Genomic DNA, 10,682 nt, shown 5'->3' with positions numbered 1-10,682 from the left:
GATTTAAGAATTTATTTGGAACATACTCTGAGTTGTACAGGGTTCTCAACTGGGAGCAAAAGTTATAAAATAAAAACAGACAGAAAGTCCCCACCCCACCCCACCCACCATCCCTCTGACACCAGGCTGCAGCCAGCAGGCACAGCACTGGCCTGGTGGAGGCCCAAGTGCAGCCTTCCCTAGGCATTGGGTACCACGGTTCACATACCTGAAACCACCTATATGCTTGTGAGGTTTCTTGGACTGCTGCCCTAGATGCTTCTAGAAACTCAGTGGTGTTGTCCTGCCTATTGGCAGATGGATTCTTGGTGATGCCTGCTGCTTGGGTCCTTAACTTCTAGTGGAGTCTGAAGTTAGTGCATACAAGGACAGAGTCTCCACCAGGTCCTGTAAATGCCAGGAAGGGCCAGGAGGCAAGGGCCTGGCAGTTTCAGTCGCTTTGGTGGGAGTTGGACTCAAGTTTATAAGTTTGGCAACTCCCAAGTATGAGAAGGAGGTTTAGAAACAAACCCTTAGCAACACTTTATATTTCCTTCACCATTACCTCTCAGTAGGACTGGTTTCCTTCTTTAAAAATGATTTTTATTCTGTCTGGCTCAGTTTCTGACTCCCTGAAGCCCTTTTGAACCCAGCATGAACAAGCAAAACCACTCCTAACTGCCTCCTTCACCGGGCAGCGTGACCACGGCTTCACCATCACAATCATGCCAGGAACAGCTCACTTAATTATGATCAAACCCATTCATTTAAGTGTGTGGTTAAACCCTCTTCCCTGGACCACTGGCCAAGCCAGCTCTCGAGTTGAATCACTAAGAGCCAGTGACTTTCACTTCTGACCACTGATTGGGAAAGAAGGGCAAAGGGTCCTTACTAATATCTGAAATGCAGAATGTCTTCCTCTGCTAGCAGGGAGCAGAGCTGGTATCTCCGCAAGAGAGGCCACATGGGGAGCCACCCCTGGGATCAGGGCTGTGGTTATTTTTGATCAGGGATGATTCTCAAAGTGTGGGCTCCTGAACCAAAGCAGCAGCAGCTCGCAACTTGCTATATGTGGAAATTCTCGAGCTCCACCCTGGGTACTGATTGAGAAATTCTGGAGGAGGAACGTGGCCATCTATTGCTTAACAAGCCTTCCAGGTGCCTGTGAAGCATGGTAAGCCTTGAGAACCATGGCCGCAGACCCAGGAGCTGCTTCCGACATGGGCAGCTAGCTTCGTGGACTCCACCGCATTTCAGTTTTCCTCAGTAGAACTGAATGGGACCTGAAGGAACTTCCCTTAAAGCCGTGAGTAAGCCTCTCCCAGATCATCCTCCAGGAAAGTCTGCTCTTAAAAAAAAATCAGCCTTCAAGTAATCTGGAATGGTAGGACACTTACTTCCACCAAGTAATTAGTGACTAACCCTTGCAGGATTTCATATCCGTTGTCTCATTCTGCCCACACGACAGCCCTGGAAGGGAAGTCATTTTCAAGGTTAGGAAATAGGCTCAGGAAAGTTGATTTCAATGCCCTAGGTCACATAGCTAGGAGGGGCGGAGCTGGTGGCCCCAAAGCTATGCCAGGGCTATGGACACGACTGGGAGGATTCTCCCACCACTGACGTATGAGAGTCATATCACAGATACCTCAAGTAATCATCTCTGTCTTCTAAGTATATGTGTCTTTTCAGTTGGTGAAATTCTCAATTATTCCTTCTTGAGGAGCCTGTCTTTATAAATACAATTTCATACAAATTTCCCATTATCTCTATGGCTTTGTAACAAAAATGATCCAGCAGATGAGTGTGCAAGCTAGGCAGTCCATCCTAGGGAAGAAAGGCACCAAGTCTGAAAGGAACCAAACTGCTACCAAACCCAGCTTTGTCAGGTTTAAACGCAAATAGATTCATTAACCTTCATGAGTCCTTGGGAAATGAGAGGCTATTTTTCAGATACTCCTAAGTCCTCTCTTTACTTTTATCCCAAATTTTCTGATTCCATCTCATTTTTGCTCCTTTCCTAACCTAGCCTGGAGCCCATGAACATTCAACCCCCTTATTCCATCCCCAACTCCAGACACTCACATACCCACAACCACAAACCTACCCACACCCCTTCTCTCCTCTCCCCTCCCCTCCTTCCTTTTCTCCTACCTGGGATAAATTCACTGCTTTTTCCCCCCGTGTTCCTGTTCCTGAACCCCTGATGGCTCCCAAATTAAAGTGCTTCACCATACTCTGGGTTAGCTTCATTTCACATCCATGCCTTCACCTGTAATAGCGTTTTCAATCCTCCATGCCAAGGTTTCCACTGCCCTGTCTCCTCCTTCCTTTACTCTTTTCTAGAGCTTTGTGCTTTTCCTCTGGCCTCCACTATCTCCATATCCCACTCATCATCAACAGATTATCTTGTATTCTAGGTCACAGAAAATAAACAGCCACTAGGCAGGCACTTCTTCTACTGCCTTCCCTGTTGCTTTCTAACTGATCTGTATCTTTACCCATTGTTATGGACTGAATGTTTCTGTCTCCCCAAAAGTTGTATGTGGAGAAGCCAGAGCCCCCAGTGTCAGTGTATCTGGAGACAGGGCCTATAAGCAGATGATTGACGAGATCATAAAGGCAGGGCCCCGATCCAATAGGATTAGTGTCCTTATGAGAAGCACATCAGAGAGCATGCACATTGAGGAAAGGCCTTGTGAGGACATAGTGAGAAGTCAGCCCTCTGCAAGCCAGGAAGAAGGTTCTCACCAGTCTTTCACTAGTGCCTTCTTTCCCTGAAGTCAGAACGGCATGGTTGGGCAGGAGCTCAGGGTCAGGGACGGGTTGGAAAGTTGTTGGGTGATCCAGGAATTAACACAGAGGGAGTAAGGTAAATTGAATAGGCAATACCAACCACAGAACTCAGCAACTTAGAACAGAAGTTGTTATATGTTATGTTGTTTCTCATACACCTTCAAAATGAACTGGGCTCAGCAGGACAGTTCTTCTACTGGCCTGACTGGAGGTCACTCATGTGGCCCTTTTCAGCTGGCAGGTCAGTAAGGGCTCAGCTCAGCTGGAATGCTGGGATGACTGGGCCTCCTCCCTTTCCATATAGTCTCAGGCCCTCTCTCTCCATGGCTTTTCGATACAGACTCTTCAGCAGTGTTGGCAGTCTTCTAACATGGGGGCTCGGAGTTCCCAAGAGCATAAAGGTGGAAGCAGATAGGTCTTCTTAAGCCTTATGCCCCATCGCTTCCTCTGCAGTCTGGTGGTTAATGTGTGTCAGAGGACCAGTCTGGAGCCTAAGGGAGGGACTGAACACATGGTGACTCACTGTGAGTTACCGCTGTAACAGCATAAACATTTTGCCTTCCTCAACCTACACAAAGGTAAGGGCGTTCCAGCAGGACTGTCTGCGTCAGCCTCTGGCACTCTCTTCTTTTTTTAATGTTTGTTTTTATTTATTTATTTGGCTGTGCTGGGTCTTATTTGCAGCATGCAGGATCTTTAGATGCAGCATGCAGGATCTAGTTCTTCTTACATTGGGAAAGCAGAGTCTTAGCCACTGGATCACCAGGGAAGTCCCTTAAAAAAAAAAAAAATTGGAACTCTTTATTTTGATATAGCTTGAACATTTCTAAGTCCATCTTCTGAAGGATGTATCTGCTGAGCTGTAAGAGAGCCCTACTCATTTATGTGCTACTCTTTTTCAGATGACTTCACATCTTTTTTTTTGAGGAGAAAAGTTATTTCCAAGTCCTCAGTAGAACATCATTTAGCTTTTAAGTAGTGCAATTATGATTTTGGGGAACTCTCACCTCAATAGCTTCACCTCCCATGTCTGGATTTTAGAACCAGCACAGACTGGAGCTTCAACTGTTTTCAGTGGCATTTAAAAGGCTATGGGTATTTAGCAAATAAGCTAGCATAAGATTTTGAGTTAGCTCAAGTATTTTCCATATTCCACACACACCCACCTCCACGTTTCAAATATACCATGGGAACTTTCTATCATTCCAGACAGCAGCTAGGGCAGTCTAAGCTCATTGCCTCAAGGAAGGGAGGCTACAGTCATACAAAGAGAACAAAGGCATCAGTTCTCAATCTTGAGTTTCAAAGAGCCTTTTCAAAGTCCTGGCAAAGAAAACAGGTTGATAGAAAAGGTTTCTGAGTTTCAAAAACTTGGCTTTTCTTGTGCCAAGAGCCATATGCTATGATGTTTATAATAGATTTGGGGAGATTAGGTGATGATATATAAAAAATAAATGTTAAAATATTTTTAAAAGTTAACGGTCAAGTTGTGTAGAGTCTATAGAGATTTCACAAGCTACATGTATGTTTCTGAGAGGGGTAGAATAATCTGAGTATTTCTGAGAGGGACCCCTAAATGTTGCTCAGCTCAGCAGTGTTCCCGGCTCGGTTCTCTGCAAGCAAACTCAGCTGAAGTTAGAAGTGCAAAATGCTGACATGGAATTAGCATCGAAGAAATAAAGGATAAGAAAGCAGCACTGGGCCAAGGGGGAAGTAAACTGGGATGCGAGCCTGACAGAGCAGTGGAGCAAGTATCACTCACCCATGGACTCTGGGTTCGGTGAAGTGGCTGAACCTTTATATCGCCACCTTAGTCTTCAGCACAAGATGCTCTGGGAAGGGCATGACCTTGAGAGTGGTGGATGTTTGCATCTCAGAGGAGCTGACAGCTGGAGACCATCTGCTGACTCACTCACTCCCTGCAGCTGGGCTGCAAGTCCTTCCATGACAAGGGATCTGGGCTGCAGCATGTCTGCACGTTTACCACGCTAATCCTCTCCTCTCTGAGCTTAATCCCAGGCCAGGAGCTGATCAAATGCTTGGATACTTTTGGAAAGCCTGCAGTAAGGGCCTGGTCAGAACTCCCCAAACACAAGCCCAGAGAAGCAGTGTGGGGACTGAAGTGGAAATGGAATGACAGCAGGACACAGAACTGAGCATGGCCCCCACTGCCATGGAAGACTGTCTGCAAGTTCCCTGCATCCCCTAGGATCCCCAGTGACGGCTCACCCGCTATTGAGGGTCAGACATGGGCTGCTTGGATCCACTGACATTTGGCGCTTCTGGTGGGTAGGGGACATCTCAGCTGAAAAGGACTATAAAACACAAAGTTCTTCTTAGTAGATTCCAGCCAGGACAGGTGACAGCTGTAAACCATATCCCACTCCCCTCTTTCTGTCTGGGGCCATGATTCCATAAAGTCCCTCCTATCATGCTGTGTCTATCAACTTAGATAAATCTCAAGTCATGAGCTGAAGGAAGGGGTAGGGAAAATCCAAATTGACTGAGTTTAAACTAGAGGTAGCGTAGAAAACCCCTAAGTGATTGAGTGTGTTTAGAATTAAATAAGTTTGAGTTTGGGGCTTCTCTGATGGCACAGTTGATAAAGAATCTGCCTGCAGTGTAGGAAACTCAAGTTCGATCCCTGGGTTGGGAAGATCCCCTGGAAAAAGGAATGGCAAATTCACTATGCTTGCCTGGAAAATTTCAAGGACAGAGGAGCCTGGCAGGCTACAGTCCATGGGGTCACAAGAGTCAGACACTTCAGTGACTAAACCACTACCATTAGACAACATGGGGGTTCCAGATAGATACTAAGTTCAATTATAAGAAAATATTGTTAATTATATTTTTGATTCATTTGTGCCAAAGACTGAAAATTCGTGCTGGTATATAGATATGAAAAGATCAAAGAAGGAATCATTGCAGAAGGAGTCAATTGCAGAGATAGGAATGTAAGCCAATGATGAAAAGATTCAGGGTTGCTCTTGGCCAAGTGTGTGGTGTAACTGGGGATGCTATCTCAAAACTAGATGCTCAGATACTGCTAGGACGGGCTATTAGCAGATGATTTCTGGAAATCGACTTGGATACATATACATATATAATCAAGACATTAAATTATTTGTGTTTTGCAATTCTACTTTTGGGTATCTGGCTTAAGAAAATAGCCAGCTATCATTCTGACTGCTGTACAAAGAAGAAAGTCAGGAAATGGGTTAGGAAATGGTCTTATGAAATTCCAGTCAACAGGGCTTCCCTGGTGGCTCCGTGGTAAAGAATCCACTTGCCAATGCAGGAGACACAGGTTCGATCCCTGGGCTGGGAAGATCCCACAGGCCATGGAGCAACTGAACTCTTGCACCACAGCTATTGAGCCTGTGCTTTAAAGCCCAGGAACTGCAACTGCTGAGCTCACGTGACCTAGCACCCGTGCTCCATAACAAGAGAGGTCACTGCAACGAGAAGCCCCCAGACGCTGCAACTAGAGAAAAACTCACACAGCAATGAAGACCCAGCACAGCCAAAAATAAATAAAATTATTTTTTAAAACTCCAGGCAACAAATATTGGCTTCTTGCACTTGGGATATGGCAGTAAAATGGAGGATGTATAGGAAACTGGGAATTTTTTGGAGGTAAGGTTAGGACTTGCTGATGGATAATGTGTGGGAAGGTTAGGTCATGATGTCTTCTAATTTGGGGTTTAGTAACTGGGTGACTAACAGTGGTGTTTATTGGGGAAGATCCAAGGGGGAAACAGTTCTGCGAGGAGAGGGTAGAAAGCAAGAGGTTTACTGTGGCCACACTGAGTTTCTGATGCTATTAAATACTGACAGGGCTTAATCCCTTGACACCTAGTCTGGAGCTTGGTGGAGAGGAGGAGGCTGGAGGTATTAATTTGAGAATCATGTGCATAAAGACAACATTTAAAACCCTGGGACTAGATGCAAGCATTTACTGAGTGAGTTACTAACCGTAGACAGAATGAATCATTGGGTGATAGGATCAAGTGTGTGAGAAGATTATTATAGATTTTTATTTTCTTCTTTATTGTTCTCTATACTGTCCAAGGTGTTTACAATGAAAATATATTACTTTTATAATCAGAAAACAAGTCCTAATAAACCTGCTGCTGCCACTCAGAAACATAGCCATACTACCTCCCTGCTCCTTTTCACAGAAAAAGTATTTCGCCCAGGTAGGGCCTTAAACACATTAATGTGTGTGTTTAATTGGGAATCTTAGAGACAGTGTTTGCATGAAAATCAACATCCTCATCTCTTCCGAGTGCAAATGAGCCACTCATACCCTGGCGCTCCCACCTAACTGCATCGTGCTGCTGATTGAAACTGTGCCTAATTACGTGTTGCTGCTCGAGTTCTGGAGTGTGTAATAGCAGCGTTTATTTGCCAAGGTTGACAGTGATGACTATGTCATTTCCCTCTTCATGGTTTTTCTTTTTTAATTTTTAAAAAATATTTATTTGGCTGTGTTGGGTCTTAGTTGCAGCATGTGGGCTTAGTTGCCCCGAGGCATATGGGGTCTTAGCTTCCTGACCAGGGATCAGACCCGAGTCTTCTGCATTGGAAGGTGGATTCTTGACCACTGGACCACCAGGGAAGTCCCCTTTCTTTCCTTTCTTAAGCAAAGTAGTCACCCTGTTATGCTACTAATATCATGAGTTGACGGGGTTGTCTCTGGTCAGGGAGTGCTGGAGCAGAAGCCCAGACATCTCAGGATGTTTTGTCAGAAGCCTGGGGAGATGCGAGATCTTGGTTCCCCAATCAGGGATCAAACCATCCTCCCTGCAGCAGAAGTGTGGAGTCCTGAGCACTGGATGGTCAGGGAAGTCCAAGAAGAGGAAGATTCCGTGACTCACCTGGGATGAGTTGCAGGCAGCAGTAAAGGGCTTCTTGACTTAAATCTTTATTCATTTAACTAGTGTTCACTGTAGCCCTTCAGTGCTCCCGGCCCTACTCTGAGCGCAGAGATAAATATGACCTGGGTAGGCTCTCAAGCGGAGAAGGCAATGGCAAGCCACTCCAGTACTATTGCCTAGAAAATCCCATGGATGGAGGAGCCTGGTAGGCTGCAGTCCGTGGGGTCGCTAAGGGTCGGACACGACTGAGCGACTTCACTTTCACTTTCCACTTTCCACTTTCACACATTGGAGAGGGAAATGGCAACCCACTCCAGTGTTCTTGCCTGGAGAATCCCAGGGACGGGGGAGCCTGGTGGGCTTCCGTCTATGGGGTCACACGGAGTCGGACACGACTGAAGTGACTTAGCAGCAGCAGCAGCAGGCTCTCAAGCGGACTTCCCAGGTGGCTCTAGTGGTAAAGAACCCGCCTGCCAATGCAGGAGACCTAAGAGTAGAAGGTTTAATCCCTGGGTGGGAAAGATCCCCTGGAGGAGGTCATGGCAACCCACTCCAGTATTGTCTGGAGAATCCCATGGACAGAGGAGTCTTGTGGGCTGCAGTCCATAGGGTTGCAGAGAGTCGGACATGACTGAAGTGACTTAGCACACGTTCACAGGCTCTCAAGGAATGCAGTCTAGTGATTCCACCTGAGTCCAATATGGGAAGGGTTGTGATGAGGGAAATGTGGGGCAGTGTGGAAGCACCTCTTCTGGGGAGTATGGTCCAGGGTCAAATCTACCTGGAGAGGATAACAGTAACTAACATTTATCCAACTGCCAGGCACAATTCTCTTTGCTTTATATGGGTGAACTCATTGATTCCTTCCAACCACCTATGAGGTAGGTCCTGTTATTATGCTCATTTTATAAAACTGAGGCGGAGTGGTTCCATCTAAGCTGAGTATTTAAGGGCAAAGACAGGTTAGATGGGTTGGGGTAGAGGGAAATGTTTCAAGCAATTGTATCCACATGTAGAAAAGCCTGGGGCATCCACAGAGTATGAGGAATAATTAGGGGACCGCAGGATGTTCTTTATTGACTGCTGTCTATGGGGCTGGGGCCTGGGAAGGTGGAACTAGAGAGTCCTGAGAGGCTGGAAGAAAGGTAGTGACAGAATCCTATCTGTCTCCCTACTGGCTGCCTTACATAGCTAGGTTGGCCTGGGGGAAGCCAAATAGATTGCAGTGACAAGTAATGAAAGCTAAGCTATAGCACATGGAATGAGTGTGGTCAGAGGCTGATGGACTCAGGGGTGATGTGCTGTGCTGTGGATGGACTGGGCCCGAGGAGCTCAGGTGAGGGGGGAATCAGGGCCAGTGCCCAGATTTCTCGTTGGGTGGCTGGGGAAGTGGTTGTGTTCCCCTGGGACTGGGACCCCCAGGGGAGGAGCAGGCCCAGTGTAGACAGATGGTGCATAGGGTTTGTTCTCAGTGGTGCCTAGAACCTGGGTCTCTGGGGAATGGGAGAAAACAATACCCGATCAAACCAACAGAAAGACCATGAGTATATGGATGGAGCCTTGAAAGTGAGAACAAGCCAACCAACAACCTCCTCTTAATCTGCTTACCTACAGTCTGAAGTTCCAGCACTTTCCTGTAAACATAAGGTGGTGGTGGGGAGGGGCGTTGGGGGAGATGTTGAAAATGATCTTACAAGCAAAGGATGGTAAATAGAAGTTAATTGGATAGCACTTGTTATTCGTGTTTTAATATGTGTTAAATGTCATGTCATTTTGTCCTTCTTTAAAACTATTTTAGGAAAACTTTTAAATATGTATTCGTGAGACTTTTTATAGGCTTATTGCTGATATTGCCCCCTCCTTTCCCCCAATTCTCTATAACGTCTTAATTTCCTCAAATCCAGATTCTGCTACCTGATAGTCCAGTGATTAAGACTCCACATTCCCAGTGCAGGGGGCATGGGTTCATTCCCTGGCCGGTGAATAAGATGCCTCATGCCACATGGCCTGGGGCCCAAAATCAAACAAAAAAAACAGACAAATTCTCCTACTCTGGCAGTTTGCAGAAGCTCATTCTTCAAGGTAGGGGAAATAGTGCTTTATTTATAAAGACCCTATTACACAGGAAAGGGAAAAAGGGCTCAGAGAGGGGAGGTGATCTTCCGGTCATCCCCTTCTGGGTTGGTGGAGGAGGTGGTGTTCCAAGACAGACCCATCAGAGCCCAAAGGCCCTTATTACCAGCTGCCCCCACCTTCTCCTGAGAAGTGGATTGGGCAGACTACAGGATACAGGCTGGGGAAGAAAGACTGTAACTCTTTGTCTCCAAAGAGAGACTTCTGGTTTTTGAAAACTGATGAGGCCTGAAGAAGTTGGGTCATAAGAGCAGCAGGTTTGCTAAGCACCTCACCAGAGTTAAGGAAATGGCCTAAGATGGGGAGATGTGGCTGCTGCCTGCTAAACTCTTAATGTTTTTGTGCAGCTGGACAAGTTTACCAATATTCTCTCTGAGCAAGAGGATGGCTGAGGAGTAGAAGCATCAGGCTGGAAAGGAGCCAGGAGTCAGGTGTTCCTAGATCAGCAAAAGGTTCCCCAAACCAAGGACATCCCGGTGCCTCAGCCACTCTGACTTTGTTCTGCATTGGAACAGCTCCTAGGAGCATTAGGCCATGCTCTCATTTTTATTATATCATCCACCAAATTATTATTTAGCACCTGGTGGCTCAGATGGTAAAGAATCTACCTGTAATGCAGGAGACCAGTGTTCGATCCCTGGGTCGGGAAGATCTCCTGGAGAAGGAAATGGCAACCCACTCCAGTATTCTTGCCTGGAAAATCCCATGGACAGGGGAGCCTGGTGGGCTACAGTCCATGGGGTTATAAAGATTGTACATGACTGAGCGACTAATACTTCCAACTTTTTCATGGAAGGGGTACTGCTGGTTGCAGAGCCAACATCTAGCTTCCTTTTCCTCCTTCCTAACTGAGCCCAGATTTCCCCCCCCCACCCCTGTTCCAGATGGAAATCATGA

The 10,682-nt window shown here is 46.4% G+C and overlaps 1 long non-coding RNA gene across 1 annotated transcript in view; it reads left to right on the top strand.

The window, feature by feature from the left end:
• The first annotated feature begins 1,160 nt into the window (after positions 1 to 1,160).
• Positions 1,161 to 10,682, top strand: part of LOC148777485 (uncharacterized) — a 46,256-nt gene continuing 36,734 nt past the window's right edge. The window contains exon 1 of the long non-coding RNA XR_016037903.1: positions 1,161 to 1,285. This is a non-coding gene — a long non-coding RNA (uncharacterized LOC148777485). The remainder of the gene's footprint in view (positions 1,286 to 10,682) is intronic.

The sequence above is a fragment of the Moschus berezovskii genome, chromosome 7, assembly GCF_049115385.1.
Source record: "Moschus berezovskii isolate FMDL1 chromosome 7, NW_MosBer_1.0, whole genome shotgun sequence".
NCBI lineage: Eukaryota > Metazoa > Chordata > Mammalia > Artiodactyla > Moschidae > Moschus > Moschus berezovskii.
The sequence above is the reverse complement of the archived record's forward strand: the minus strand, read 5'-3'. Positions and strand labels throughout refer to the sequence as shown.